This window comes from Spermophilus citellus, assembly GCF_964194105.1.
Source record: "Spermophilus citellus genome assembly, chromosome: 5".
Classification (NCBI taxonomy): Eukaryota; Metazoa; Chordata; class Mammalia; order Rodentia; family Sciuridae; genus Spermophilus; species Spermophilus citellus.
This window is the reverse complement of record NC_138186.1, coordinates 145,933,820-145,950,148: the sequence shown is the minus strand read 5'-3', so window position 1 is coordinate 145,950,148 and position 16,329 is coordinate 145,933,820. Positions and strand designations below refer to the sequence as shown.

At 36.4% G+C, this 16,329-nt stretch overlaps 1 protein-coding gene across 3 annotated transcripts in view; it reads left to right on the top strand.

The window, feature by feature from the left end:
• Nucleotides 1–16,329, top strand: part of MAP3K5 (mitogen-activated protein kinase kinase kinase 5) — a 204,624-nt gene that overhangs the window by 89,825 nt on the left and 98,470 nt on the right. The gene's annotated exons all lie outside the window — the stretch shown is intronic.

Sequence of the window (16,329 nt, the reverse complement as noted above, 5' to 3'; positions counted from 1 at the left end):
TTCACTTAAGGAGCAGAAGCAGTTTTTTCTGGTTTTGTTCTGGTTTGGTTTTGTTTTAACTTTTTCTGGTTCCTTTTTAGCCTAGGAATATCAGCTTTCTCTTTAAAGAGCTTTCTGGTCAAGGTCTTCAAGTCAAAAGGAAGCTTGTGCAGATTTTTATGATTTCATTTTAAGCTCCTCCATTAATTTTCTGTTAAGAAGAGGGAGGGCTATTAGAGTTCAAAGACTTTTAGTGGGAAAAGCCTTAGGAGTTGACCTTGTGTGTATCACTTTCTGATTTTTTTTTTTTTTTTTTTTTTTTTTTTTATGTAATGTAAGAACGGCACTTTTAGAGCTGGGGTTGTAGCTCAGCGGTAGAGTGTTTGTCTAGCATGTGTGAGACACTGGGTTCGATTCTCAGCACCACATATAAATAAATGAATAAAACAAAGGCCCATCAATATCTAAAAAAATTTTTTTTTAAAAGAATGGCACTTGTACTATAGAGAACTATCTATAATCTATCATTATAACCATTATTGTCATTTTATCCATTAGTCCTCAAAGACACTAAGGAGGATTCCCCACTCACATCTCAATTTAAAAATGGATAATTTTTGGAACTGGTAGCAAGCACATAGTTCCAACTACTCAGGAGCTGAGATGGAAGAATTGCTTGAGCCCAGGAGTTCAAGACCAGCTTGGGCAACATACTGAGACCCTGTCTCAAAACAAACAAAAAGAGTGATTTCTCATGTCTTCACACTTTTATATGTGTTTCCAGCACCTATTGATTTGATCCATCTCCCACAGTGGTGCAGACACACACTCATTTATGTTGGCACTGTCTCTAACCTCCCTTTTGGTCAGAGCTGAGAAGGGAGCTGTCCTGTCAAGGTACTGACAGGGGAGAACACCACTGAGGCTATCAGGCATCTGGCCAGTTGCACACAGGATTGCACCTGCCCTGAGTCCTGGGTCCAAGGGGATGTTTCAACTGAATTTCTTTGAGTCATAATGTTCTGCATTTTCAACTTGTCCAGCTAGGGTAAGGAGTGGGGTATTGGAGTAGGTAGTCAGAACCTTGGGCTTCTTTCCATACACTGAGTCATTTTTTGTTGGCTTGAGTAAAAAGTGATCCACAGATATGGAAAGTTAAGGATGAAAGCTTCAACTCAATAGCAAAAGAGCCCCAAGCAATTGTGATGGTAGTGGTTCCTCAAGCCCTTTCTTGCAATTCCCTCTTTAATATGGTTAATACATTAAATGTTCCTGCCCCATAATAGAGGGGGGAGACTTCCACACCCTTCCGAGCATAGTATCTGATTCAGGAACTGTGCATGGCACCTTTTTTATTGCCAGGAAACATGTATTTTCTGAGAGCTTTACTCGGGGATTCAGAGTGTGCAAATAGAAAATAAGGGAAAAAAAAAAAGAAAAGAAAATAAGAAAAAAGTTTCTGGTTTGGATTTTTTTAAGTTTGCTGAATTATGGTATATTGTTAGAACAAACTTTGGTTGTTGAATCTATCCAACACACAGGGTGAGTGATTTGAATTAATCCATCCTGCTGATGTTAAGCATTGGCTAAAGAGTAGTACTCTAATATTTGATGTTTTTATGGTCATTCCTTCTTTTGTTCATTGGAGCCCTCAAATTTGGCTGAAATAATGAAATGTTATTATATATTATACATGGCATATATAAATATTTTATCACATTTCTCTCTATATAAATGGTTATATACATTATAACCAATTCCTTAGCTTTTGGGAATTAGTTCCACGATCCTCTGTGGATGCCATAATTGTCAGATGCTCATGTCCCTTGCATAAAATAGCATAGTATTTGCGTATAACCTATGAAATCCTCTCATATTCCTTAAATCATCTGTAGCGAACTTATCATACCTGATATAGTATAAATGCTATGTAAATAGTTGTTGCACTGTAATTTTTTTAACAATAATAACATGAAAAAACATTTGAACATTTTCAGTGTCGTTCTTTTTCCTCCAGTATTTTCAATGTGAGTTGAATTCTGCAATGTAGAATGGCTATGAAAGCTGATTGCATATCTTTACATAAGTTTAAACACTTAAATATTTAAATTCCTATAGTTAATCCAAGTTAAGGTATGAAAAGTGCCTTTTTCATTTTTAGGTTGTTCAACTGTGATTTACATTTAGTCTATTAAAAGTTGTGCCTTTTATCATAAATTTAATATAGTTATTTTGGTTTTTTTTTTTAGGGTGGGGTACCAGGGATTCATTTCAGGGGCACTTAATCACTGAGCCACATCCCCACCCTTTTTTTTTTTTTTTTTTTGTATTTTATTTAGAGACAGGGGCTCACTGAGTTGCTTAGTGCCTTGCTATAGCTGAGGCTGGCTTTGATTTCAAGATCCTCCTACCTCAGACTCCTGAGCCGCTGGGATGGTTGGTGTGTGCCACCACACCCGGCTGTTCAATGTGGTTTTAAATAAGAGCAATTATAGCTTGTGTCCTAAGCTGGTTAGAGGCCTTTGAGGCTGAGGTAGGAGAAACAGCAAGATGGTGGGGGGGGGGGGATCCCAGAGGATAGCCAGTTTCTAAAGCCTGTGATGTAAACCAGGAGCCTTGATCTACATTCTAAAAGTAAAAGGCCATATACTTTCTTAACTGACAGACTTTAAAACAGGAGATGATCCATAGAAATATTACACCAACAGGCCTTAGAGGCTATAGAGGTTCTAATTTATTTTTCAACCTAATCTAAAAAGAAATAACCATGAAATGGTTTTGGTGAACTCATATGATTACCATGACTGACTTAGACCATTTTATTATGTGCAGTATTTGTTCATGTAGGTAGAAATAATAGTCAATCCCTTGATGCTCAGAGGTTTGTGTGTGTGTCATTAACTCCAGAGGCTTACAAGAACCTTGTCAAGTAGGCAAAGCTGATGTTTTTTCTTTCCACTGCTCTGTGATTAATACAATCCCAAATCTAACTTTTTTAGTTGTTTTGACTACATGGTAGGCTCTCTTCCCTGGAGTTTACAGGAACATCCATTTCTAGAAGCGTCTATACAGTTTTGTTGAAAAGGCACAGACTGTTGGGAGATTGTCACATGATAACCGTTGCCTTGGTACTGGGAAAGAGTGTCATCTTAGGCAAATTTTTAACCTTTGGGAAATCCAGTTTTCTTATTTAAAAACAGTAATACCTGCTTAGATGAGATGGAACACTGTTGACATCCTACAAGTACCAGAATAGCTAACTTCCATGAGTTTAAACAGTAAAGAACCCGTGGATCTCCTGAAACATGAAGTCTAGAAGTAGGACTGGCTCCAGCGCCTGGTAAGCAGCAGCATGAAAATATTAGCTCAGTGCCTGTCCCTCACCGTTACCGTGGTTACGCTGCCTCCTAGGTGGCTTTCTTAGGGTTGCCAGGTGGCTGTGGCCATTCCAGGATCAATCTCCAATGTGGAGGAAAAAGGAGGCTCTTTCCCTGCATCTTTATTTTAGGACTAAGAAAACATGCTCACCAAGAGTATCCCAGACATTCCTTCATACATTTAGGATTTCTGCATCAGCCCAGTGTTGCACAGGTCACCAGGAGGAAGGAGCAGGACACTAATCTCTTTGGGAGGGATGAGGGCTCTTTAGTGAGCATTAAATGAAGAAACATATGTTAAAATCCTGGAATCTAGTAGGCAGTTAGTGTTATATCCTTAGTGTATAATATGTACAAGATATCCTGTATTTCTTTACATATTGTTACATTTATGCTTGTTTGACATGAACATTGGTTATATTAAATTTCCCTTTTCCTAAAATATTCCTAAGAGTACTCTTTATCTTCTTTCTGGATCTGGCTAAATGTTTTAGCCAACAAGGGAGAATGTGTAGGTTGTGTGTAACTTTCACACAGACTGCGTTTGGATTTCATATGCCAAGGCTGTTGTGGGTCACGTGGGATGTGCAGTGCCTGCTTAAAGTCACTCTTGGTTCTGGAGAAGATGATGTTCTCATTCATAAGGGGAGATAGTCATTTTCAGAACTTTGAAAGGGAATTAGGTACCTGTACTGTATAATCATGTCTTTCCCATTATAATGCTGAAAAAGATCCATGGCTGGAAAATTAAAAGCAGTTAAGCAGCATTAAGATCTTCATTTTTCCATAGTAACTTGAGAAAGAGCAGAGAGCCTTGCCTTATCAACTAATTTTCTTTGACGTCAGTGATAGTGCTATTCAAACAGTAATGTGTGCCTAATAAAGATTTAGTTTTTACATTATTAATGGTGTTGGCTTTACTTTGGAAGAGTTATGTAACAAACCAATTGACATACAAAGAAAGATTGATGTCTATTTTCCATTTGCCAGATTAGCCCTCTTTTTTTTTCCTGCCATGACTTCAAGATAGCCTTTACAGCATTGTCTCTATTTCCATTACCCTCCTACCTTCCCACCTCCAGCTTGATCTCACCATCATTTCATTGACATTGTTTTTGTTTAGTTCTTTATTGTGTATATCAGATGAGTTTCCAGGTTTGGGTTGATTTTTTTTTTTATTTTTAGAACACAAAGCCTGAAGAGTTCTTTGTAGCCCAGCATGATGCCCAGCTTGCTGGTGTCCAGATGTGTCCAGATGTCAATGGTTCCTAAGGGTCCAGGAGTTCTAGGATGACCTAGAGCTTTGGTAAAATGCAGTGTTTCCACAGTTGCTTTGTAAACAAGTGTTTTGGGACAAAGGCCTCAAGCTTTGATTATGATTAATACCACTTTCAACAGATGGCAGATTGGGTGAAGACATGTTATATAGCATGACCAAGTCCAAGTCCAAGAATGATAATGTGTGATATGTCACCATGGAGGTACTAATTGTGGCTAGTGAATATTGAGCACCTAAGGGGAGCAACCAAGGCTTGCTCTATACAGTTATGTTATCCAGGGAATGAGTAGAAAAACAGATGTTTGCCAGGTGTTATGATGAAAAGGAAGAAGAATATGCTAGAAGAAGAGGAATTTCACTCAGTGACCCACAGTGATTGTTGCCAAATCTGGCTGAACATCAGAATGTCTAGGGAGGTTTTTCAACAATTGGAAATTCTTTGCCCATGAAGATTTTTCTTTAGCAGATCCATTTTGTTAAGTAGATTAATCATTATTGATGCATATGATTGTTCTTCTTTTGTTAAATAGTGGATTTTCCCCACATTTTCCTGTTACTCCCTCCCTTTATCTTAAAATTTTATTCTTCTTCATATCTTCAAAGATTAGGTCTAAACCCCTAACCCCAACCCTTCCTCCCCTTCTGAGCTCTCCCAAGTGGGTCTCTTCCCATCTTTCCAACCTTCTGAATATGGGTTTGCATTTTAATTTGAAACAATTGGGGCAGTTATTGGAAGGGTATGTGTAGACTGGTCATAAATATATGAAAACTATTCACTTAAGGGGTTTTAAATAAGGACAAGTTAAAATCCTGAACTTTTTGTTTTTGTTATTATTTCGAAAGAGATGAGAGTGTTTTGTCTTGGGCCCAGTGTAAAAGTCACTTTTCTACACTGATGTTCAGAATATAAATTGTCCAGATCTTTCTGGATAGCAATTTGGCATTATGCATCAAGAGTTTTGGAATAATTCATGTTATTTGATTAGTTGTGTCATTTTTAAAACTATCCTTAAAGAAATAACTGATATGGGAACAAGGTTATGTTTGTAACATTCACTACATTAAATTTTATGGTAACAAAAAATTAGAGGAAACCTAAATGTTTCACAGAAGGGAAATTGTTAAACAATGGGTAACATCTCCTTAAGACAGAATATAATTCATTCAAAATTGTAGGGTTGGTTTTTTGGATTTTTGCTTTGTTTTGATGGTGGTAGTAAAAATATACATAACTTACAATTTGCTATTGTAAACCTTTGTAAAAAATATTTTTTCATTGTCAATGGACCTGTATTTATTTATTCTACATTCTGTCTCTGAGTTTGACTCTTGCGGGTACCTCACTTAAGAGATGCTTGTTTTGTGATTTCTTATTTCACTTAGCAGAGTATTTTCAAAGTTCATGTTTATTGTAGTTTATGTCAGCATTTCATTCCTTTTAAAGGCTGAATAATATTTCATCTATATGCACATACCACATTTTGTGTATCCATTCATTCATCTGCAGGAATGTGGGTTGTTCCCAACTCTTTTATACTGTAAGTACTACTGCTGTCAATATTCCTTGTACAAATATCTCTTTCAGATCCTGCTTTCATTTATTTATGGCATATTCCCAGAAGAAATTTAAGGCTTTGAAAAATGTTTCAAGTAACAAATTAAAGAACATTGCAAAACTAGCACAATTCTTTTTGTAGGAAGAATTTATGTGCACTGTAAAAGGAATGGAAGAAGAATTTGGGTTTTTAAAATTTTCTTCCTGAATTTTCTATTATAATAATCCTCCTTCTCCAGATTAGGTCAACAAGGTGATTTGGTACTCGTTTTCTGCACATGCTGTCCTGCTTTGCCTCTTAGTTACTTTATGAGTGATAATTTCCCAGTTATCCCTAGAGCTGTGAAGCATCATGAAATTCTAATTTAATTATTTGTTTCCCACTGAAAGAATCACAGCTGTTATATCACAAATGAGCAAAAATGACAGCTAAAAAGAAAGAACTTGAGTTCAGTATCTTGAGTTCAGATGGTCTTTAGCTAGAAATAATCAATTCAAGAATATTTCTTTTATATCTGAGCACAGATGCAAAAAAGTGAGCTAAGTCTTTATTCTGAACACTTCTTTACTCACTTCACTACCAAGAACTTATTGCCTTTAATGCTCAACAATCAGGTGAGAAAGTGCAATGATACAGTAGCTTTTGAAAAAAAAACTATTACCTCGAAAGTTTCATTCATTTAAAATATAATAATAAATCACATTTAATACAAGAAGTATTACATTTCAAATGTAATAATGAATCAAAGAATGAAAAATGTTTTCTCCCTTTCAACAAATATTTTGTACAGAAGTAGAAAAAAATCAGGAATGAAGCTGGTCATGGTGGCACATGCCACCTGTGGCCCAGAGGCTGAGCTAAGGCAGGAGAATTGCAAATTCAAAGCCAGCCTCAGCAACTTAAAACCCTAAGCAACTTAGTGAGATCCTGTCTCAAAATTATAAAGGGCTGGAGGTATATCTCAGTGATTAAGTGCCCCTGGGTTAAATTCCCTAGGACTCCCTTCCCCTAAAAAAATCAGGAGTGGAATTAACTTTAACTTCAGCTATTCTCTTAAAATGTGGATGTCAGGTTCCTTTCCTAAGATTTATTTCTTTAATGAAGTTTTCTCTAATTTAACATTATTCATGTCTAATATTTTTATTTCTCTATATTTATAGATAGTTTTATACTATTAACTATTTATAGATTTCCATATGTATAGACTTATATGTTGTTCATGTTAATTTATCTTCTTGCTAGTTATATTATAAAAATCCCCACCACCACCACCATACTGGGGATTAACCCCAGAGGAGCGTTATTTATTTACTTATTTATTTATATTTTGAAACTGCTTCTAAGCTACCAAGGCTGGTCTTAAATTTGTGGTCCCCTACCTCAGCCTCCCAAGTAGCTGGAATTACAGGCATGAGCCACCACAGCCATCTAAATTAGGAAATTTTTAAAAAATGTTTTTTAAAATTTGCTCTAATTAGTGGTACATGACAGTAGAATGCATTGTGACACATTGTACACAAATGGAACATAACTTCTCATTCCTCTGGCTGTACATGGTGCCCAGTCACACCAGTAGTGTAATCCTACATGTATGTAATAATGTCTGTTTCTACCATCCTTCCCCTTCCCACAGTCCTTCCCCTTCCATCGCTCCCCTTTGCACAATCCAAAGTTCCTTCATTCCCCACCTCCCCAATATGGATCAGAATCTGCTTATCAGAGAAAATATCTGGCCTTTGTTTTTTTTTTTTTTTTTTTGGATTTGCTTATTTCACTTAGCATGATATTCTCCAGTTCCATCCATTTACCTGCAAATGCCATAATTTCATGCTTTGGGCTGAATCACATCCCATTGTGTATATGTACCACATTTTCTTTATCCATTCATCTGTTGAAGGGTATCTAGATTTGTTCTGTAGTTTAACTATTGTGAATTGATCTGCTATAAACATTGATGTGGCTGTGTCACTGCAGTAAACTGATTCTAAGTCTTTTGGGTATAAACCAAGGAGTGGGATAGCTGGATCAAATGTTGGTTCCAGGTTTTCTGAGGAATCTCCATACTGCTTTCGAGGGTTGTTGCACTAACTTGCAGTCCCACCAGTAATGTATGGGTGTGCCTTTTCCCCCACATCCTCGCCAGCACTTATTGCTTATATTCTTTTTTTTGTTTGTTTGTTTTTTAAGAGGGGGGGGAGGGAGGGAGGGGAGAAATAATTTTTTTTAATATTTATTTTTTAGTTTTTGGCAGACACAACATCTTTGTTTGTATGTGGTGCTGAGGATCGAACCCGGGCCGCACGCATGCCGCTTGAGCCACATCCACAGCCCTGCTTATATTCTTGATAATTGCCATTTTGACTGGAATGAGATGAAATATTTTTAGAGTAGCTTTGATTTGCATTACTCTAATTGCTAGAAATGATGAACATTTTTTTCATGTTTGTTGATCGATTGTGTTTGTTCTTCTGTGAAATGTCTATTCAGTTCCTTAACCCATTTATTGTTTGGGTTATTTGTTTTTTGTTAAGTTTTTTGAGTTCTTTATATATCCTAGAGATTAATGTTGTATCTCTGGTGCATGTGGTAAATATTTTCTCCCATTCTTTAGGCTGTCTCTACGTTATTGATTATTTCCTTTGCTGAAAAACTTTTTAGTTTGAGTCCATCAAATTAAAAATTATTGATTCTTAATTTTACTTCTTGTGCTTTAGGAGTCTTGTTAAAGAATTCAGATTTAATGCAATTTCTATTAAAATTCCAACGACATTCTTTATGGAAGTAGAAAAATCAATCATGAAATTTATCTGGAAAAATAAGACACCCAGAATAGCCAAAGCAATCCTTAGCAAGAAGAGTGAAGCAGGAGCCATCACATTACAAAACCTTAAACTACACTAAAGAGCTGCAGCAACAAAAACAGCATGGTATTGGCACCAAAACAGACATGTAGATCTATGGTATAAAATAGAAGACACAGAGACAAACCCACATAAATACAGTTATCTCATACTAGACAAAGGTGCCAAAAACATATATTGGAGAAAAAATAGCCTGTTCAACAAATGGTGCTGGGAAAACTGGAAATCCAGATGTAGCAAAATGAAATTAAACCTGTATCTATAACCCTGCACAAAAATCAACTCAGAGTGGATCAAAGACTTAGGCACCAGAACTTTTAATATGCTGGCAGCTTATTCTCCTAGTTTTGCCCTGTCTGTAAACATCTTATACCTTTATTTTCTTTTATTCTGCTAAAGATGTTATTTCATTGCCTTCTAACTTCCATAGTTTGCATTGCCAAGTCAACTAGTAATTTTATTGCTCCTTGGAAGGCAAAATATATTTTTCCTGGTTAATTCTAGTTTATTCTCTGAAGTCCGGTATGGTGGCACACTGTCATCCCAGCTACTCAGCAGGCTGAGGTGGCAGGATGACTTGAGGACACAATATCCAGAACGGCCCGGGCAACATAGTGAGACCCTGTGTCTCAAAAAAAAATTTTTTTCCTTGTGTTTTCTGTGTCAGCACTAGAATGTGAATGTTTTATCTTTTATCCTGCTTGAGTTTTGTTCAACTTCTTGAATCTGGGGGTTGATGTTTTTATCAGTTTGAGAATATTTTATCCCTATCTTCAAATACTTCTTGTGGCACAGATTCTTTCTTTTCTTTTCTTCTGGGGATACAGGAATACATGTGTTAGATTATTTAATGAGGTCCCATATGTCCCCTCGGCTCTGTTGTGGGTTGTTTCTCCCTCTGCTTCAGTTTTAATATTTCTATTAACATGTTTTTCAGTTTTACCCAAAGTATCTTCTCTTCTGTTTAGTCTGCTGTTAAACCCATACAGTAAGTTTTATTTTCAGGTATTATTTTAGTCAGCTTTTCCTCTGCTATGACTAAAAGACACAATAAGAACAATTTTGGAGGAGGAAAAGTTTATTTGGGGGCTCATGGTTTCAGAGGTCTCAGTCCATAGAGAGCCAGCTCCATTCCTTGGGGCTTGAGGTGTGACAGAACATCATGGTGGAAGAGTATGGTGGAGGAGAGCAGGTCAAGAAGCAGAGAAACCAGTAAGCAGAGAGAGCTCTGCTCATCTAGGGGAAAAAAAAATGTGTATATATATATCCAGTGACCCACCTCTTGTAGCCATACCCTACCTGCCTTCAGTTACCAACCCCTACCAGAGGATTAACACACTGATTGGGTTAAGGCTCTCATAACCTAATCATTTCTCCTCTAAGCCTTCAAACATTGTTTCACACATAAGCTTTTGGGGGACACCTCACATCCAAACCACAACAGGTATAATATATTTTAGTTCTAGATTATTTGAATTTTTTTTTTAACAATTCCAACTTCATTTAAGTTACTTCTTTTTTCATCCATTTTGTTTATCTCTTTTTCCATTTTTTTTTTTTACCATATTTCTTTTTTGGGGAAGGGGGTTACTGGGGATCGAACCCAACAATGCATTACCTCTGCGTTACATCCCAGCCCTTTTTATTTTGAGACAGGGTCTTGCTTATTTGCTGCGGCTGGCCTCAAACTTGCCGTTTTCTTGCCTCAGCCTCCCAAGTGACTGAGATTACAGGTGTGCGCCACCACACCCCACTTTCCTCACCATATTTCTAATCATTCTTTTAAAGTTCTTCTCTCCAAAACCGACATCTAAATTATCAAACAGTCACCTTTTCCCACCTGTATTGCTCTTGTTCATGGGTCACATTTCCCCGGCTCTTTGCACATCTCCTAATTCTTTGTTGTGTACCAGACATTTTGTATTTCAGAATTATTGAGACTGAAGATGATTTTATTTTCTCGCACAGCGGCCATCCTTTCCTCTGATAACCAGATAGGCTAAGAAGTGGTTTACCTCAACACACGCAGTTTGGTTTGAGTCTGGGTTTCAATTTTAGTTGACTCAGTCTATCTCAGTTTTGTACCTATTTCTTGGTTGTGACCCTCTTTGGCTTTTGGCTGAGAGTTCAGTGGATCTGTTATCTTCTGATCTCTGAAATACCATGGGAGATTTCATGCCTGCCTTTTGGGGTTTTGCTCTTTATTCTCACATATCCCTTAGATCCAAATTTTGGTAAATTCCCTAAAAGGGAGAACTTTTATAGGCATTTTCCAGCCTCCTTTACCTAATGGACTTCACTCTTGAGCACTGTTAGACATGGGGAGATTTCACCTTGCCATCCCAGCCTTACTCCACCACCAGCCTCTTATTCAATCCAGCATTCAACATGTGTCTCCTGGAGAGTACCGGAACCACAGGGCAGAGGCTCTTCCAGTTAAAAACCCCTGCATTTGTCAAGAAATCCACTAGTCCCTCATTTTCCTGATAGGCAGAGTTACTCTGCCTCTGCCAGGGCTGAGTCTAATCTTTAGTCAGAACCAGCTAATGCAGCATGGCCAGCAGCAAGGCTTCTCATCGTGGAAGGGCATGTCCCCCTCTGGAGTTTTATTTCGATGATTTTGTTATTGTTTCCATAGATCTTCAAAGTCTATAAAAATATGTTTTTGTTATGTATCCCTCTACCCAGTTGTTCTGGTAGGAATGACGGCTTCCGTGTAGAAGCCAATACTACCTCATACCAGGAACAACAAGTTTTCCTCTCCATGTTCACTGTTCTTCTACAGTACAGAAGTCTACTTAGCTTTCCAACATTTAGAATATACTCTACTCCATATTACCCTGTATTTTATTATTGGAAACTTAAGACTTTTTTTTGTCTTGTAACAGATATTCCTGTAATTAAATTTATGATTATGTAGTTAGTGCTTTTTCTTGGTACAAATTGGTAAATAAATGTATAATTGCTGTGCCAAGAGATATACATAGTTGTTTTTTTTTTAACTTTAGTTTTTTTTTTTCTTCCATTGGGTCTTTTTAGTTATACGTAGCATTAGGATTCATGCTGACATAATTATAAAAGCATGGAATATAGTTTGCTCTAATTCAATCCCCAGTGCTTCCTGTTTTCCTCCCCTCCTCCCTCTCACTGTTCCCTTCCTTCTACTCTGCTGATCTTTCCGCCATTTACTTTTAGTTTTTTTTTTTAATAGTCAGTGTCTTGTGAATATACATGATAGTGAGATTTATTCTGGTATATTCATATATGTGCACAGGGAAGGAAGGTTACATTCATTCTGCTGTTCTTCCTTATCCTGTCTCTTCTTCCTATCCCTCATTTCCCTTCATCTACTCCACTGATCTTTCTTCTATTTTGATGGAACCCCCCCCCAACACGTATCTTTTCCCTTTCTACATTCTTCTTTGTCTCCCCCATGCCCCCACCCTTATTTTGGACTTATTTCTGCAAACAAGAGAAAACATTTGACTTTCAGCTGAGTCTGGCTTATTTCATTTGGCCTGATGGTCTCCATTTACCAGCAAATGCCATCAAGTCATTCTTCTTTATGGCTGAGTTCTTCTTTATGTCTCCATTGTGCATATTTACCACATTTTCTTTATCAAGCAAGAGAACAAATCACTTCAAACAGCCCAAAACATTTCAACCATTGACTCTTTTGATCTCACAGTGGAAGAGATGTCAGAGAAGTAATTTGGAAATCTCATAGTTAAAATTCTAGATTTTGATATTGGCAAATATCTGTTAAGAAATACTGTACTTTCACAGTTTATGAGAACTCCCACTTTTCCTTTGTGACATATTAGTGATATACGATGAGATTTTACTTCTTCAGTAATAAGCCTACATGCTACTTTAATCTCTGGAAAATGTAGGAAATGCTAAGATTTTTTTCCTCAGTATTCAGGTTGCTGTCATGAGATGATGTAAGCCCTAGAAAAATAATAATGTTATTGGTATTTGCATTTTTACTTAGATGAAAATATACATTGTCTATAGTAGCAGAAAAATAGACATAACCTCAAATATTCATTTTGTTTGTTTGGATACAAAGGAAATACTCAGTTAATATTTGTTTTTTTAAAATATATTTTTGATTTTTTTACATGACAGTAGAGCATATTTTGAAATATCTTACATACATAGAATAGGTATAGCTTTTTCCAATTAGGATCCCATTACTGTGGTTGTACATGACGTGGAGTTACATTGGTCTTACATTCATGTATGAGGATAGGACAGATATGGGCAATTCATTTTACTGTCTTTCCTGTTCCAATCCCCACTCCCTTTACTTCATTCCCCTTTGTCTAGTCCAATGAACTTATAATCTTCCTCTCCCTTGTTGTGGGTTAGCATCTGCATATCACAGAGAACATTCTGTCTTTGTTGTTTTGGGACTGGCTTATTTCACTTAGCATGGTATTCTCCAGTTCCATCCATTTATTAGCAAATGCCATAATGTCATTCTTCCTTATAGCTGAGCAATATTCCATTGTGTATACATACCACATTTTCTTTATCCATTCATCTGTTGAAGAGAACCTAGGTTGGTTCAATAAATTGGCTATTGTGTTGAGCTGCTTTAAACATTGAAGTGGCTGCATCACTGTAGTATGCTGATTTTAAATCCTTTGGATTTTAACCAAGGAGTGGGATACAGGATCCAATGTTGGTTCCATTCCAGGTTTTCTCAGGAATTTCCATACTGCTTTCCAAAATGATTGCACCAATTTGCAGTCCAACCAGCAATGTATAAGTGTACCTTTACCCTCACATTCTCGCCAACATTTATTGTTGCATATATTCCTGGTAATTTCTGTTCTGACTGGTGTGAGATGGAATCTCAGTGTAGTTTTGATCTCCCATGCTCTTGGATAGGAAGAATTAATATTGTTAAAATGGTCATATTATCATTTTATGTGCTATACAGACTTAATGCAATTCCTATTAAAATTTCAATAACATTCTTCATAGAAATAGAAAAAGCAGTCAGTCACAAAATTCATTTGGAAAAACAAGAGGCCCAGAATAGCCAAAGCAATACTTAGCAAGAAAAATGATGCAGGAGGCATCACAATATTAGAACTTAAATTATATTCAGAGCAAGAGTAATAAAAATGGCATGGTATTGGCCCCAAAACAGACATGAAGACCAGTGGAACAGATTAGAAGACACAGAGTCACACCCACATAAATACAGTTAACTCATCCTAGACAAAGGCACCATAAACATACATTGGAGAAAAGATAGCCTCTTCAGCAAATGGTGCTGGGAGAACTGGAAATCCATATCTAGAATAATGAAATTGAACCTCTGTCTCTCCCCCTGCACAAAACTCAACTTAAAATGGATCAAGGGCTTAGGCATTAGACCAGAGACTCTGCACCTGCTAGATGAAAATGTAGGCCCAACTCTCCACCATGTCAGCTTGAGAAGCAACTTCTTCAATAAAACTCCTAAAGCACAAGAAGTAAAATCAGGAGTCAATAAATGGGACGGTATCAAACTGAAAAGGTTCTTCACAGAAAGAAAACAATCAAGATGATGAACAGAGACCCTACAGAATGGGAGGAAATCTTTACCACCAGCACCTCAGACAGAGCATTAATCTCTAGGATACACAAGGAACTCAGAAAACTTAACACCAAAAAACAAATACCTAATCAATAAATAAGCTAAGGAACCAGATACTTCACAGATGAAATCTCTAGCAATATCTCTAGAAATGCAGATCAAAACTACACTGAGATTCCATCTCAGTTAATATTTGTTGATGTGCATATTTTGCTTTTTGAATCTTCCTTTCTATATCTTTAAGAGTAATATTTTATATTCTTTGGTTTCAAGGAAAGCAAAAATTTGTTAAATATTGTGTATCTTCATATGAATTAGACAAAAAAAATATAACTTCTGTCTTCTCCTAAATCCATTTTTGTTGGAACTCAACCTCTGAACAGAGACCAAGTTAAGATTTAAAAAAATCAAAGATTTTTAAGTCATATCTCTCCTTGATATGACTTTGAATGTCAGCAGTCTGGCACATACTTTTTCCATTTTAAGATGGAAACAGTTATACTTCTAAAAAGATAAACATACTTTTTCATCACCTGTAGTGATGCAGTTGGAAATTTTTTTTTCATATTCCACAGGTACAAAACTATCAGAGCCAACTAGTTAAGATGAATATTTGTTTGACTTTGGTTTCCATTTAGAGATGTTTGTTCAACTTAACCCATTAAGCCCCAAGTTTTCAATTCTGTTAACATAATAAATATTCACATGTTTATTGGCATGAAAATTGAGACCCTTAAAAGAGGCCCTGCATCCTCAATATTCAGAAAAATATATTTCATCATCTTTTTGTTGATGTTTAACTTATTTTAAAATATGGGAAGTGTTAAGTATATTTTAAAAAGCCAATAATATTATACATACTATTGTGCCTACCATCATTTTTGCTATTTCTGCCTTTCATCTTTCATTTACACAGGGATGCTTTGAGTCGGGATAGCCTCTCTGTTGGAATTATAATGTATTTCTCTTACATAATCTGTTTTTGGATCTTCAAATGGTCACTTATTAGAAATTTAGTCTTTGTATTTTCCTCACCATGATTTTTCTTTAAATAAAGATTTCATTTTTTTTATGTGTTTGTCTCAGATGGACTCTAGTAGTCACTGGGATATTTATTTTCATTTTCTTCTCCGCGGGCCCATTTGAAATAATATTGAATATCATTGCCTGTTTAATGATTTATGTGTGGAAGTCCTTGAATGGCTCCTAGGAAGTGTTACCTTGAAAATACAGTGCATATTCAAACACTGAAGTCCTTTCAGATGCTGAAGTGTTTTCAAAGGTTGATATTCTGTTTCATGCATATTCAGAAATGGGTTCTGATACTCTTTGAGCCAAAATTAGTATGCAGAGGCACAATCTCTGATTTTCTTAGTTTCTTCCTGTAATTGACATTTTTTGTTACTTCAATGTCACTCTTGTCCTTTCAGTATGTTCTCCAGATGACCCACTTCCATGCTGTGTCTTCTTAAAGTATATTTAGGGGTTTCATTTTTTTAAACCTTATTTTTTGTATATTTGTGCATTTCTAGTAGACAGTTGAGATGATTTTTTTTTTAAAAGCCTGGGGTCACTAGGTTGAGGGTACATTAAGTAGGGGAATGAAACAGGGATGGGGACAAGGATATGCAGTTACTTAAGCATTTAATCCTAATAGCACACTGGACTCTGGGGTGAAGGC